A 17190-nucleotide genomic window follows, 5' to 3' on the forward strand; every position below is an offset into this window, starting at 1 on the left:
CTTTTCATAAGGGCTTTGTGTTCACTTAGTAATGGGCATTTAAGTTTCCTCAATGTCTTTTCATGGCTTGATAGCTCATTTCTTTTTAGCTCTGAATATTATTCCATTTTCTGGATGTAGCACAGTTTACTTATCCACTGGCCTACTGAAGGACATCCTAGTTGCTTCCAAATTTTGGCAATTACAAAAAAAGCTGCTATAAATATCCATGTGCAGGTTTTTGTATAAACGTAAGTTTTTCAGTTCACTTGGGTAAATATCAAGGAGTGTGACTGCTCGATCATATGGTAAGAGTGTGTTTAGTTTGGTAGGAAACTTCTAAACTGTCTTCAAAGGTGGCCATATCAGTTTGCATTCCCACCAGCAATGAATGAGAATCCTGTTGCTCCACATCCTCACCAGCATTTGGTGTTGTCAGTGTTTTGGATTTGGGCCATTCTTAGGGATATAGTGGTATTTTGTTTTAATTCACAATTCCCTAATGATATATGATGCTGAACATCTTTTCATATGCTCACTTGCCATCTGTATGTCTTCTTTAGAGACTTATCTATTCAGATCTTTTTCCCGTTTTCTTACTGTCGAGTTTTAGGAGTTCTTTGTATATTTTGGATAACAGTCCTTTATCATATGTGTTATTCGCAAATATTTTCTCCCAATCTGTCTTCTCATTCTCTTGACCATATTTTAAAAATAGTCAACATCTGGTTAAAATGAACGAGGGGAACTTTGAAGAGGAAAATAAATCACAAAGCATACCCCCTGAAAGAAGCACAATGGAAGGGTGGCCTGTAGGGGGAGAAGGGAAGAGTAACGTATAGTACAGTCCTGTCTCAGAATAAGTGTTCTAGCATATATACCCAAGGTGTGGGTAAAAGTATAAAAGAGCTTTCTCACACCATGTAGGAAAACTCATTTTACAGAGTAAACAGAAGTTTCAGATGGGTGGCTCGTAATGACTGGTACCATTTGCATTCCTCTTCTCTTCTTGTTCTTTTCATAATTCATCTAAAACAGTTTTGCAGGAGGAAAGGAGGAATCCTTATTACACCAAGCTTAAATGTTGCTTCTTTCAGGAGCTTTAGCTAGCCTTCCAAGTACTGATTTGATGCCCTGTTTTTGTGAACTCTGTACTGTGCTAATCAGAGACTTCTCACACTTTATTCTGATGGCCTACACCAGTGGTTCTCAACCTTCTGGCCTTTTAAATACAGTTCCTCATGTTGTGACCCAACCATAAAATTATTTTCGTTGCTACTTCATAACTGTAATGTTGCTTCTGTTATGAATCGTAATGTAAATATCTGATATGCAGGATGGTCTTAGGCGACCCCTGTGAAAGGGTCGTTCGACTGCCAAAGGGGTCGCGACCCACAAGTTGAGAACCGCTGGCCTAGACACTTGTCATAGCCCTCAATAGAGCATAGGTTCCATGAGATAGGAACGACCTGTTTTATTTTCAGCTACATTCCAAAATCTAGTACAGTACCTGGAATATTATAAACTCTCAACAAATATTTGTTGCATGAATAAACTAAGTAAGTACTGGAAAATGAGACAAAGATTCATCGTATTAGTCTGCTATGGTTGCCATAGCAAAGTATCACAAACTGGGAGGCTTACACAACAGAAATTTATTGTCTGACAGTTCTGGAAGCTAGAAGTCTGAGATCAAGGTGTCAGCAGGACCATGCTCCCATTAAAGATGCTAGGGAAGAATTTGTTCCAAGACTCTCCTAGCTTCTAATAGTTCCTTGGCTTGTGGCAACGTAATTCCAGTCCTCACTTGGCAGTGTGTGTGTGTGTGTGTGTGTGTGTGTGTCCAATACCCGCTTTTATAAGGGCACCAGTCAGATTGGATTAGAGCTACCCTAATGACCTCATTTTAACTTGATTACCTTTGTAAAGACCTCATCTCCAAATAATGTCCCATTCTGAGGTACTGGGGGTTAGAATTCCAAAATATCTTTTTGGAGAGACAGGACGCAATTCAACCCATAACACTCATCTAGGGATTTTGAAATTTATCCTGTAGGGAGATAGGCCCTTTAAAAAGAATGTGACACAATCAAATTTGCATTTTGGGGAGTTGGGAGAGGTGTGAAAGATGAGACAGAGGCATTCAAGATTAGGGAAGGAAGCTGAAGTAGGTCCTGGGGAGAGAGGTAATGAGCCCCAAACAAAGGCAATAGTGGTGGAAATGAAGAATAATTTCAGAGGGATTTTGGACATAGAAAGGCAAAGACACAATGAGTAACTGATGGTGACTAATTGAAGAGGGGATTCCTGTTACTAATTTAGAGAATTGCAGAAAGGGGAGCAGGTAAAAGAAGAAAAAAATTAGCTGAATATTCAGCTTGCAGGGTTTGAGGTATCTTTCACCCCAGTATCTGTCTCTCTAGATCTCAAGCCAGTCAATGAAATGCAGGAGAATTTACAACGCCCTCGTGCAGCAACACCTAAAGACAAAGGAATAAACACACATGAGTTGCTACTTAACAAAGAAACCCTAGTATTTTAGAAGTTTTTTAACTTTTTATTTTGAAATAGTTATATAAAAAGTTGTTTTAAAAGTCTTATATGTGTGCCATAGCCAGTTTGGCTCAGTGGATAGAGCATCAGCCTGCAGACCAAAGGGTCCCAGGTCTGATTCCAGTTAAGCCCACGTACTAAGGTTGCAGGCTCCTCCCCAGCCCAGGCCCTGGTCAGGGCACGTACAGGAGGCAACCAATTGATGTGTCTTTCTCACATTGATGTTTCTCTCTGTCCTTCCCTCTCTCTTCCCCCTCTCTAAAAATCAATGGAAAAATATCCTCAGGTGAGGATAAAAAATAATAATAATAAAAAATAAAAGTCTTATATATGTTTCACCTAGCTTTCTCAAAGGCTACCATTTTACAGAATCACAGTATAATTATTGCTCATACTATTAATTAATACTATTACTTAACATGATTAATAATTGTATTATTAATTGGTTGTATTATTAATATTGACATGTAATATTCACAGGCAATCTAGTACTTTAGTTTTTTTTTAAGGCAATAATTATTTAAAGAAATTCAGAACAGTGCCTGACAAACAGTAGCTACTCCACAAATATTTATCTATATATATAAAAGGCTAATATGCAGTGCCCCTTCGGGAGTTCAACCAGGAGACGGGGAGTTCGATTGCTCACTATGACATGCACTGACCACCAGGGGGCAGTGTGGAACATGGCGGGCAACGAGCAGCAGCATTGGTGGTGGTGGTGGCGGCAGCGGGGTGCTTAGAGGGTGAGGGAAAGAGGAGGAAGGTAGGCAGGGAGGCAGGGAATCTGATCTACCCTGATTGCTGGCCAGGCTTAGGAACCCTACCTGTGCAGAATTTTGTGCACTGGGCCTCTAGTGAATGAATAAATGAAGACTAACATTAGAAGGGCAAGTACAGTAACATGTAGTGAATTACTGAGTTATCTCATTTCATATCATTACAACCTGTGAAGCCAGCAATTTAATTGTCACTGATTTCATACAAGGAAATTAAGGGTATAGAGTTTTTGCTTATTGAAATATGCTGGAGAGATGGGAAAGAAAAAAAAAAAAGAAAGACAAATCTCAGAAGATATGTAGAGCTTACACTACAGAAGCCAGGAGTGTGGGATGAAGGGCCCAGTTTCCTCAGGGACACATCTCACCTGGCAGGCCGTATGGCATATCAGAGAATACAGTGGGGCCTTGACTTACGAGTATCCCGACTAATGAGTTTTTCGAGATATGAGCCGTCTCTCAGCCGATTTTTTGCTTTGAGTTGCGAGCTAAAATTCGGGTTACGAGCCAGCTTCAGATACCCCACTGCTAGTTGGCGCAGCGAACGTCACAGTGAACACCACAACATCAGCCCAGCATCACGTGTCTCACTCGTTCACTTTTTGATTTGACATACAAGTAATTTGAGTTACGAGCTCCGTCATGGAACAAATTAAACTCGTAAGTCAAGGCCTCACTGTACTTGGTTTTTAACACCTGCAAACCTGTCCGTCCTCTTTAATTCCATGAAATTCTGAAGCAGTGGTTCTGACAGTTTGCTCACTTTTGAAAGACATGCTATCAGTTGTAGCTGCACCATGCCAATAAAAGTAAGAAATATCTGTCTTAAGGGCTCCCACCTGCTATTTTCCCTTCCCCGGTCCTCCCCCTATCTACCTATTGGAGGTCATCACACCAAAGCCAACTACCTGTACTTCAGACCTCTCCCTTCTTCCTCTGCCTAGTACAGGCTCACCTGGCCTTTGTACTGTTCTTCCTGACCCTGCCTGGTGACTGACTAATCTGACAGCTACTAAGGGACAGTGGAGGAATGTAACTTCTCTGCAGTTGCTGCATAATATAGGGCCAAAGTCTTGTCCTGGACAAGCTCTTAGCAAAACTTTGAATGTGTGATGACATCCCAGATAAGCATCCACTTTTACCTATTCCTGCCCTTTCCTAGGAACTCTAGGCAGCCCGGGGACCCTAATGAAACCCCCTGGGAGCCCTCTTGGGTTATTCCCTGTGCCCCAACTATTTCCTTCCACAGTTCTCCATAGAAAGAAAACTCATCCATATCCTGTAGTAACCTCCAAGGCCCTCCAGGCTTCTAAGAAAAAGAGAGATGCAGTCTAGGCTAACACATTCATGAATATAAATATGACTCCGGAGAAGAAATTTGCATCTCATCAATGTGGCTTCCTGGTTAAGAAGTCTGAGATCAAAGAAGCAAATCTAGTAGTGGAAATGTATTTTTGGTAAGAGAGCCTTGGGTTATTTCTTCAGTTACATAGTGATTTTTTTTTATCACTATTACTCAATGACCCTTCCTTAAATGAGAGAGTAGAAACCCTGCTGGTTAAATGAAGGGAGTCACATTTTCAAGGTTAAGACAGAGCTTAATAGGGACACTATGCAAGTCTGACATTAAAAAACTAAAAAACATACCACAAACAATATGGAGATCACATGATTCAGCATCACCCAGCAGGAAAGGTATGAGGTGTTCCGAGGGTGAGTTGAGCATGCAGTGCTTTATATGAAGCAGGGTTCAACAACATGTGTGGATGGATGGTTTAGAAAGTAGAGAGAGTTCTAAAATACTCAGCAGAGTTCTGAGTCTGTGGCCACTAAAGGAACCTCAAAAAGCATCCTTCCATCTTCTCTTTTATTTTTCAGGAGCTTCTTATTCACTTCATTCATTCCTCTTGATTCTCTTCTAGCCCTGAGATGTCCAACTCCTCCCCTCTCTATAAATAAGTCTCCATGGCCAAATGTCAAGAGAGTAATTTTACTCCCCTGAAAGCAAAGATCTAGTCTGCATCATTCCTTCAACAATGCTAGTTTTCAGAGGAAAGAAAAGTCTTAAATTATATACAGACAGCCTTAATTCCCATTTTGCCAATGTCCTGAATGCAGATTACTATAAAGATATCGTAGTGATTAATCCTGTGGGATTGACCAATATTTGTGTTTTATAGGAAAGCCAGGCATGACCTGCAATGGATTTGAAAGGATCTCCTGGGAGAGTTGTGAAGTCTTTATCCCTAGAAGTCACAAAGATAGTTTAAATAGTGCCCTACACTAAGAAGGACACTTGGAACAGATACTTACCAGGCCCTTCCAACTCTAGAAAGATGCATACAATTTTAAGGAAAATTATTTTTCTTCTTGACTTGTCAAAACTCACATTGAATCAGGCTCCACAGAGATATGGACGCTTAATCATCTATCCCAGATAGTGATGGAGTGATGGTGTGTCCCCGCCAGATGCCTTCTTATTCTTCCCAGCGACACTTGGAACAGATACTTGCCAGGCCCTTCCAACTCTAGAAAGATGCATACAATTTTAAGGAAAATTATTTTTCTTCTTGACTTGTCAAAACTCACATTGAATCAGGCTCCACAGAGATATGGACGCTTAATCATCTATCCCAGATAGTGATGGAGTGATGGTGTGTCCCCGCCAGATGCCTTCTTATTCTTCCCAGCCATGACCAGTTACATAACATGTGAGTGCAAAATGAAAATGTGGATTCCCACGTTCAAAACTTAAGCATTTCAAGATGACAACAGCAGAACATTAAGCCAAGCATGGGGTCCTTGTAAGTGCAGAGCCCCGTGCAATTGCACAGGCCTCAGGCCCACAAAGCCAGCCTTGCTGCCAGCTCTATGATTGTGCACTTGCTGGTGAAGAGAGAATCTGAAATCTCCAAACCCTCTGCTACCACTAGCCACTTCAGATATAAAAGGTCTGCAATACTAGCCCAAATAATAAAGGCAAAGGACCCCTATTAATTACATTGTTCAATCCACTATTTATGTCCACAATGAAAGAAACAAAAATGCAGGCAAGGCAGTAAATGTGTCTCTCTTAATGGTTAGAGTGCTGGCCTGCACACCAGAGGGTCACGGGTTCCATCCCAGGTCAAGGGCACATACCTGGGTTGTGGGTTTGCTCCCTGCCTCTCTTACATCTCTCTCTCTCTCTCTCTCTCTCTCTCTCTCTCTCCTTCCCTTCTATTCTTTCTTCCACCCTTTGTGAAAAGTAATGGGAAAAATATCCTCTGGTGAGGATTCACAAAAAAGAAAACTTTTTTAAATGCAGGCAAGAACAACTCTTTCATGAAGAAAGTGTTTAGTACAACTGTTAGGCATCTGTTCAGCCTGTTTCCTAAAACTGGGACACATGTTGCTTTGGATGGTGGGGCTTTAAATGGGAAGGAACAGATGCTGTCAACTCAGGTATGTTAATAATGCTATCTCAAAATGCAATAAAGACGTACAAGCTCCTGAAGTAGAAGTTCTCTTTAAATTACCAACAAATGCATGAAAACAAAGCGACAGTGACTCTTGGAGTTCTGTCCATTGTGCGAGTGCACTCAGGAAACGAGAAATAGAAACTAAGAAAATGGATGTGATCTGCCCATCTACTGCTGCTTTAGAAGGAGACAACAACCAAAAGCAATGTCAGATGAAATGGGGCTTGGTGAGCAACATAAGCATGGCCAAGAAGACCGTTTAAAATGTCTTTAATATGCCCAGCAGGTTGAGAGGCGACCTGTGAACCAGGAGGTCACGGTTCGATTCCTCGTCAGGGCACATGCCTGGGTTATGGTCTCAATCCTCAGTGTGGGGTGTGAAGGAGGCAGCTGATTAATGATGCTCTCTCATCATTGATGTTTCTATCTCTCCCCATCCTCTCTGAAAATAAAAATATTTTTTTAAAAATAAATAAAATAAAATGTCTTTAATATAAGTACATCTTTCAATTCAGTTCAAATCCTTATGAAGGACATGGGAGGAAGTAATTGGACACAAATAGGACAAAACTCAGGAGGGGCAGTAGCTGAAGAGAAGAAATAAACTGCAGCCTGTTTGTAATGGGGCAAAAAAGGATCTCTGGGTCAAAAATTGAAAATGATACAGTAATACAGAATAAGACCCTATATTAAAAAGCTCAGTTTGCTCTGATTAGAAAAAAAATAGAGTTTAAAATGAAAGGACTAAAGTCCAGTCTCTGATAATATTCAGCACAGATTAATGTTCTTATTGGAGTTCTGTACCTAGTTTTAAACACCACAGGGTTCCAAGAGCCATACAAAAAGACTGAAGCTTTGGAAAAACAATCCTGCCATACAAGACAAAAGGAAGTGGTTCATTTACCTTGAAGAAGAAATAATAAAGGGGTGTGCATGTAAAGGTGTAAGATTTTTATCACTATCTCTCTTTTCTATTAAAAGTGTTTTAATCCCAACCCCACCCAAACAGATACCAAACTCTGGTCAGTCCATGAATATTCATCAGAGTTCTCCAGAGAAACAAAGCAGATAGACATAGACACAGACACAGACACAGACATAGACAAAGACACAGACATAGACATACACATATACTACACACACACACACACACACACACACACACGTAGGTAAGCTTCCATACAGAGGTAGGCTTACAGTTGTGAGTACATGAAACACAGAGTTTATTCTTGTATTATTACTTATTAATTGTTGTATTATTTTCCGTACAAACATAAGGTATTGACTCATACAATTATGGAGGTTGAGAAGTTCCAGGATCTGCTGTCTGCAAACTAGCAACCCAAGAAAGCTGGTGATATAGTTTGAAAGCCTAAGAGCCAGAGAGCAGATGATGTCCATTCCATTCTGAATCTGAAGCCTGCAAAACAGGAGTACTGAGAACAGATCAAGATCAATGTCCCAGCTCAACCAGTTAAGCAGAGAGAAAAATACCACCTTCTTCTAAGTTTTTGTCCTATTCAGGCTCTCAATGAGTTGGGTATTGCCCACTCACATTGAAGATGGAAATCTGCTTTATTCAGTCTACCAATTCCAATGTTAATCTCCTCCAGACACACCCTCTGAGGCATAACCAGAAATAATGTCTAACTGGTTTCTAGGCATCCATTGGCCCAGTCAAGGTGACACAAAATTAATCATCACACCAGGTATACTCATCATTCCCTGGCTACAGGCTGAAACATCCAATTATCTCTCCATCTGCTAAAATCCCTCTTCTGTTTGAAGCTTACTTATCGGCTATAACCTCTCTCCTTCCAACATCGTAGCCCCCATAAGAATGTGAACTTTGATAGGACTTAACCCATGCCTCTTTTGATTAAGGGTTCAATAAATGTTGTAGAATTAATTCATTTTAAAAGTACTTCTTAAGACAGTTATCATAGACAGAGTAATATAATTGATAATATGTAGGGCTCAAAGAAACTTGACTCTATTTTCAAAAAGGAGGAAAGAATAAATTTTTAAGACTATAGATCATTAACTGTTGGGGAGCACAGGAGATTTGGTTGGACAGTTTGTAAGGAGGACATTCTGATAAAAGGGAAGTGTGTGGAAGGCCGCCTGTCCTGTTTATTGGAATTCTAACTTAGGGAAGTGCCAAAGGTGGTGACCCTAATTATTCCTTGACCTTTCCAAACAAGTCTGTGCACAAGCTGACCCCCAGGTGTTTATTGGAATCCTTATGCTTAAATCTTTGGGTGTCCTTTCTTAAAGGATGCTACAAACACCTTATTTACCTTACTGATTGTATCTAAAAGATAAACTTTATCTCAAACTGCTGTTACAATAAAAGGCTAATGAGGCAGGCAATCGAGGCTGTCTGTTCCCTTTGGCCAGGCAGTCCCTTAGTCCTCTCTTTTCACAGTGTGTCAGAGCAATTTGTTTATCTGACATTCAGGAGCTGCTGATCAGCCCCAGGAAGCAGCTTCACTTAAGCCCCTTAAAATATTAAAGTATTTTTTGAAAACATGTAAAAGAATAAGATGATCTGTTGGAGCTAGCATAGTTTCATGGATCATAGACTGTGTTTGATTCATACTATCATTATTGTTTGACCAGGGTTACTAGATTAATAGCCATAGTAGGGATTATATGAGATAATACATGTACACTACTTAGCCTAGCTCGGACTCTAATAGTTCAATAATTATAGCTACTGGTATTATTATGTTAACTTTAGCAGAACATTCAACTGCCTCTGATGATATAACAGTAGTGATAAAAAAAACAATTACTACCATTTATTGAGTATTTATTATATGCCAAACATATCTTAAGTGCTTAGCATACAATATTACATTGAAGCCCCACAAGGTAAGTGTTCTGGATTAAATAGAGTCCCTGAATATTCATGTCCATCAGGAACTTCAGAATGTGTCTTATTTGTAAATAGGGTCTTTGCAGATATAATCAAGTTAAAATGAGGTCATACTGGATTAAGGTGTGCCCTAAATCCAATAACTGGTGTCTATAAGAAGAGTGAGATTAGAAGGCATGGAGGAGACTCAGGGAAGAAGTCCATGTGAAGATGGAGATTGGAATGACAAGGATTGTTGGCAATTACCAGACTCTGGAAGAGGCAAGGAAGGATTCTTCCCTAGGGCCTTCAAAGGCAGCATGGCCCTGCCGACACTTTGATTTTGGACTTCTAACATCCAGAACTATAAAAGAATAAATTTTTGTTGTTTTAAGCCACTCATTTCATGGAAATTTCTTATGCTAACCCTAGGAAACTAATACAGTCAGTATTATATTTATTTACAACGAGGAAACTGAGATGTAGAGAAGTGACACATCTTGTGCAAGGACACACAGCTAATAAATTACAGATTCCAGCTCAGATCTGTCTGACTCCAAAGCCCCTGCTCTCAACATGTAAATGAATACACAGATTTACAGCTGGCTTATCTTTTGCCATCCATGAATGCTAATCAATATATTGATGTCAACTTGAAGAGTTCTCTAATGATTTTCACTCATCATTCATTCATTCATTTTTATAAAGGTGAGAATGGGGCCTACCCAGACCCGTTCGCCTATTAGTCAATATTATCAATAATAGCTAATGTTTATATAGCACCTACTCTATGCTAGGCAGGATTTAAGCACATTAGGTATTTAACACCTTCATTTCTGAAATAACCCCATATGGGGCAATGTGAAGATCGATACAAAAATGGTCCCAATTCTTCACCTCTCCCCATGTAACTTTGCAGCTCCGCCCATGAAGAAGTGATGGAGCATCTTTCTCACCCCTGGAATCTGAGCTGGTCCTCTGACTTTCTTTGGCCAGTAGAGCAGTGGAAGTGACTGTACCAAATGAGAGCCTCTGCCTCAAGAGGCCCTGCATGCTTTTCCTCTCCAGGCCATCAAACAAGCCCAGCTGGCCTGCTGGAGAATGAGCTGATGCATTTCAGCGGATGGCTAGCCTACCCCCAGAAACAGGGCTGCCTATTTCTCCCACAGCTGAGCAGACAAATGAAGGAGACTACCTCAGGCCAGAAAAACTGACCAGTAGAGCGTAACTCAAATTGCTAACCAACGAATTATAAACTAAATAAATGATGATTGTCTTAAGCCACTAAGTTTCAAGGTGGTTTGTTAGCTTAAGGACACAGGTAGGTACAATAATAATAGTATAGTATTATTAGTTTCTCATTTCACACCTGAAGAAACTGAGACACAGAGAGGTTTAGTAATATGCCAATATTATATAACTACGAAGTGTCAGGGCCAGGACTTCAACTTAACCCCTAGAGTGCTGGGGAGCGCGATCGTGCCAGGGCGCGATCGCGCTCCTCCTGCAGTGTCACTATTAGATGCTAGTAGTTCACTCTTTATGTGAAAAAAAAAAATTTAAAAACCTTATCTCAAAATGCCTTGGCAATTTTAGCATAGTTCCTAGGATATTGGTTGGCACTCAAAGGGTTAAGGAAGGTGGCTCCAGAGTCCATTCTTATGATCACCACAAGATCCTGCTCTCGGGAGAGAGACCAAGATGGCGGCATAGGTAAACACCGGAGACTGCTGCCGCAAACAACCACTTCAAAAATACAACTAAAAGACGGAACGGACATCACCCAGAACCACAGGAAGGCTGGCTGAGGAGAGACTCTTCAACTAGAAGGAAAAATAACAGCACACCGAGGCTCAGAGGAGGCGCAGTGTGGAAAAAACTCAGGTGCGGAGGTGCGCGCGCAAAGCGGGCTGGTGGCTGAGAGCGCGGTTGTCGTTTTCGGTCAGGGGGGAGTCTCAGACTCTGAGCTCCAGATACGGGCGAATCGCTGGGGACTCGGACCCAAACGGGAGAAGCGGGAGTGTCTGGCATCAGTTGGAAGGCAGCTTTCCCTCCGAGGTTTGCAGCGGTTCCGGGGGTTCTGAGAAGCAGAGCCTCTGGGAACGGGACTGAGAGGGGCCATAACCGCTCCCTCCGCCCGCCCGCCCTGTTGAGCCCGCCCCGCCCAAGCCCTGCGCAGAGCCATTTGCCAGATCGCCTCAGGCAAAGGCTAGATTAGCACCTCCCCAGAGGACAGAAGTTTTCCGCGGCAGACACAGCTGATTCACACAGCCAGTCGGCCTGGTGGTCAAATCCCTCTAGTATTAACTACAACAATCAAGGCTCAACTAGAACAAGACTGCGCACAAAGACCACTAGGGGGTGCACCAAGAAAGCATAAAAAATGCGGAGACAAAAAAACATGACAGAAATGGAGGATATAGAGCTAAAAATCGCAATTTTGAGGGCTTGCAAAAATGTGCTAGAAGCTGTCAATAAACTTGAGGAGAGAGTCACGAAAACTAATGAGACCCTCGATGCTATGATAAAGAACCAACTAGAAATTAAGCATACACGGACTGAAATAAAGAATATTATACAGACACCCAATAGCAGACCAGAGGAGCGCAAGAATCAAGCCAAAGATTTGAAATGCGAAGAAGCAAAAAACACCCAACCGGAAAAGCAAAATGAAAAAAGAATCCGAAAATACGAAGATAGTGTAAGGAGCCTCTGGGACAGCTTCAAGCGTACAAACATCAGAATAATTGGGGTGCCAGAAGATGAGAGACAGCAAGATATTGAAAACCTATTTGAAGAAATAATGGCAGAAAACTTCCCCCACCTGGTGAAAGAAATGGACTTACAGGTCCAAGAAGCGCAGAGAACCCCAAACAAAAGGAATCCAAAGAGGACCACACCAAGACACATCATAATTAAAATGCCAAGAGCAAAAGACAAAGAGAGAATCTTAAAAGCAGCAAGAGAAAGAGACTCAATTACCTACAAGGGAATACCCATACGACTGTCAGCTGATTTCTCAACAGAAACTTGGCAGGCCAGAAGGGAATGGCAAGAAATATTCAAAGTGATGAATACCAAGAACCTACAACCAAGATTACTTTATCCAGCAAAGCTATCATTCAGAATTGAAGGTCAGATAAAGAGCTTCACAGATAAGGAAAAGCTAAAGGAGTTCATCACCACTAAACCAGTATTATACGAAATGCTGAAAGGTATCCTTTAAGAAGAGGAAGAAGAAAAAGGTAAAGATACAAATTGTGAACAACAAACATGCATCTATCAACAAGTGAATCTAAGAACCAAGTGAATAAATAATCTGATGTACAGAATGAACTGGTGATTATAATGAATCAGGGACATAGAAAGGGAATGGACTGACTTTAATTTTAAAAAAAATAAAAAAAAAAAAAGATCCTGCTCTCAATCACTTCCATAAAGTCACAGAAAGATTGCTTATAAGATTGGCCAATGACATTAAGCCAGAAAGGATGACTAATTACCACAGACGACAGAATCGAGATTCAGAATACTCTCAACAGGCATGACCCAAAATCCATAGATCTGTAAAATAAAACTTCACAGGAAAAAAAATATATAAAGTCCTGCATCTGAGTTTTTAAAAATATACAAATAAAAAAACAGGAAGGCTTAACTTAAAAGCAGCTCATGTAAAAAATTAAGAGGGGTTTTAAAGAAATGAAACTGAGTAAGAATCAATCATGGGATGCTGCATAAATGAGGGTCTGGTGCCAAAGCCCCAGGAAGCAACAGTGCTGCTGCACGTGGTATGATTAGAGGGATGTTGATGAGCTGAAGTATAACAAAGTTACACAAAAATCTTATTATATGAAAAAGGTAGCATATTTAATCTGACCGGGGTGGGGAGGGGCACGAGTCTGTGAGCTCTTAAAATACCTAAAGATTTGCCAAAATGTTGATGAGAAAGTAGACTGATTCTATGATACTTTGGGGAGAAGAGAGGGATCAGTGATTGGAAGTGTTACAGTTTTACTGGGTGGAAGAAAAACTACTTTTAATCTTTCTCCCACTGCCCCTCCAAGCCTGCTCTCTGGACTTGTTTTTTCCTATCCCATAATGAAATCTCCAGCACCTCCCAGAATGTTCTGAGCCTTTTAATCAACAATTTCATTTCCGTAATTAAAATATGCCTCCAGTGAAACATCAACACTCCAAACTCATTTAAACTTAAGGCCTCTCTCTTCTTCCAGCTTGACAACCAATACAGGGGAAGTTTGGGGAGGAGGCATGGTTGGCTTAGGGTCTCTTCCTTACTCCACCTCCTTCCCCAGATTGGCAGTCATCATGTTTGATTCTTTCAGGGTCAAACCCAAGGGGAGAGGAGACTAGAATAAAAGAGCAAAGACACAGAAATGGTTGTATGAGGTGGTAGTGCCCTCTTGGGGGCAGAAGGACAATGGGGCTTCCTCCAGGCTCCCTTGACTGAGGCAGTGCCTCTTCTCCCATTTGCAGCTTAACAGCTTTCCCCTGGCCACCCACTAGTCTATTGGGGTCCCCTTGCCCCTCTAAGAAATCCTCTTTCATAGGATCCTTTTTAAGAAGACCAAGACCAGCGCCCTTCTGCGCGATCACTGGATTCCTGGAAAACACGTACCTGTGCCGCAACATCAGAGAAAGCACAGCTCCCTTCCAATGCAGCCTCTTCACTAGGTTACAAGGAGGAGGCAGCTATAGGCACAGACTCCATACTTGACACATTTCAGTCTGAGTTCCTCAAACTCCAGGGGACACGCTGAAAGCTCTCAGAACGGTCTTCTTGAATCCCTTCTAATTTGGTTTCAGAGGAAATGCCACAGCACTCCGATCATCTTTTAAAGAAAGAAGGTTCTCAAGGCTTGCAGAGGGAGATGGGCGATGTGCTAATGCAGACAGGACAGGTTTTACAATCTCTTTATTATGTCCTCACAGGTAGTCAAGCACCCAGCTTCAGCTATTATAGAATTCTGAGAAAGATGGAGTTTCATTCTAACATACCATTACAAAAGTTACAGGGAAGCAGATTTCCAGCCAGCAAATGGTTATCAATCTAACAAAGTAAAGGGATTCAGGTCATAAAGTTGTAGTCCATCAGGCTCTAAAATTAGTGTTCAAACAGAGGTTGTAGAAGAAATTTCTGCACATAGTGGGAGGTAGTCAAGTAACATCTAACATTTCCTTTCCTGCTCTAGAATTTCATTATTTCTATAACTGTGCTCATCCCACACTTAAGAAATAAATATATTTAAAAAGAACTACCTAACGACAACCACAACTAGTTCTTAAATGGAGCATCCCAAGCAGTGAACCCCTTGAATTTGGTAACAGAGCCTTTTACGTAGCCAGTCTTCTCCCCAACCCAGCCCCTAGAAATCACGGATCTGATTTCTGTCCCTATAGTTTTGCCTTTTCCAGGATATTATATAAATAGAACCACACACCCTGTGACCTTTTGAGGCTGGCTTTTTCCACTTAACATAATGCTTTTGAGATTCTTCTATGTTGTGGTGTGTGTGCCAGTAGCTAGTTCCTTTATATTGCTGAGTCATATTCCATTGTATGGATATACCACAATTTTTTAATTAAATTATTGGGGTGACATTGGTTAATAGGATCATATAGGTTAGATATACCACAATTTGTTTATCCATTTACATCTTTGTTGTTCCTAGGCTGAGCAATTATGAATTGCTATAATCATTCAGAAAAAAAGAAAAAAGAAAGTAATCCCAAAGGGACATGAAAGAGAGTGCATGACTACGTAGCATAGCTGGTATTCAGAAGTCTCAGGGGAATTCCAAAGAAGGAAAGGTCTTGATAAGGTAGAGTTTGGTTACAAAGGATTTTTCTGCTTGTAGTACTTATCCCACACTTTTATAAATTTGTTTTTGGTGTTCTTCACTGCAAAGCTATCCTTCAGAAGTGAAGGACAAGCAAAGACTTTTCCAAACAAAAGCTAAGGGAGTTCAGCACTTCTAGACCTGCTTTACAAGAAATGCTGAAAAGAGCTCTTCAAACCAAAAGAAAAGGATGCTAATTAGTAACCTGAAATCATATTAAAATAGAAAACACACTGGTAACATATATAATCGAATTCAGAATACTCTTATACTGTAATATGGTATGTAAATCACTTGACTTGAGTATAAAGATTAATGGACTAAAGTATTAAAAATAACTATGGGTACAGTAATTTGTTAATGGCTACACAAAATAGAGAGATGAAAATTATGACATCAATGGGGGGGAGGAATAACAGGGTAAAGTGTTGTATATGATCAAAGTTAAGTTGCTATCAACTTAAAATAGACTATTATAATGTCTGGAACCTTATTTGGAACCAGATTCAAACAAACAAATAAAAACATTTTTAAAAAAGAGCGAGTAAAAAGACAAGTTACCGACTAGGAAAAAAATGTTTGCAAATCATATATGCCTGATACAGGACTTTTCTCTAGAATATATAAAGAACTCTTAAAACTCAGTAATAGGAAAACAGACACAAACAAAAGATTGGCAAAAGGTTTGGACACCTCACCAAAGATGTATGGATGACAAATAAATTCATGAAAAGATGTTCAAAATCATTAGTCATAGAAATATGGAAGGTAAAACCACAAGGATGACAGAAATGTGGAGCAACTAGAACTCTCATACACTGCTGATGGGAATGTAAAACTGCCAATCGCTGTGGAAAAGTTTGGCAGTATCCCAAAACATTAAACATCTACTTATCCTATGACCCATTCTATCCCTAGGTATTTACCCAAGAGAAATAAAAACATATGTCCATACAAAGACTTATAGATGAATGCCCAATAGCAGCTTTATTTGTAACTACTAGCCCAGTGCACGAATTCATGCACATTGAAAGGGAATTAATTAGAAGAAATATTTTAATATCACTATTCACCCTTTCTCTATAATAGAAGTGTCAACCAAATTCATGATCGACAATGACAGATCGAAACACATGCATGCAACTGGTGCCAGCGAGAGCTTTATATGTATGGCGCATGCATGAGTCAACTTAGCCTTTTATACATACAGAATAAACTTGCTTAATTAGACCTTTCTGATTTAGCTAAACTTTTTCCAACCCAGTGAAGCACCCCAACTTCTCTTTCAGGTAATTGTCAGCAACACAGCAGTAAATATCAACACAAAGCAGATTATTAATGTAGATCAGGCAGGGAGAACAAAGGGTGAAATATTTAACTGCAGCAGTGTTTAACTATATTCTGTGCAGTGAGAAAACCTGAAGTCATTTTCAAGGTCCACCATTTCTTACTTCTTTTCAGTCGGGTCAAGTTTCTAAGCTTTCTAAATTTCCATTTTCCAGCTAATGAAAATAAAACAAGAATCCACTGAGTCTCCTATCTACCTACTCCAGGACTTCTGTCAGGATCAAATGAGATGAGGCACGGGAAAACGCTTCACAGACTTTTGGTTAAAGTGTGAAATGTTTGCACCTGGCTATAAAGCAAGTCGTGTTCCTGGGCTGAAGAAACTGCAAGGAGGCTAGTCATTTCGAGGGAGA

The sequence above is a fragment of the Myotis brandtii genome, unplaced genomic scaffold (genome assembly GCF_000412655.1).
Source record: "Myotis brandtii unplaced genomic scaffold, ASM41265v1 scaffold103, whole genome shotgun sequence".
NCBI classification, from domain to species: domain Eukaryota; kingdom Metazoa; phylum Chordata; class Mammalia; order Chiroptera; family Vespertilionidae; genus Myotis; species Myotis brandtii.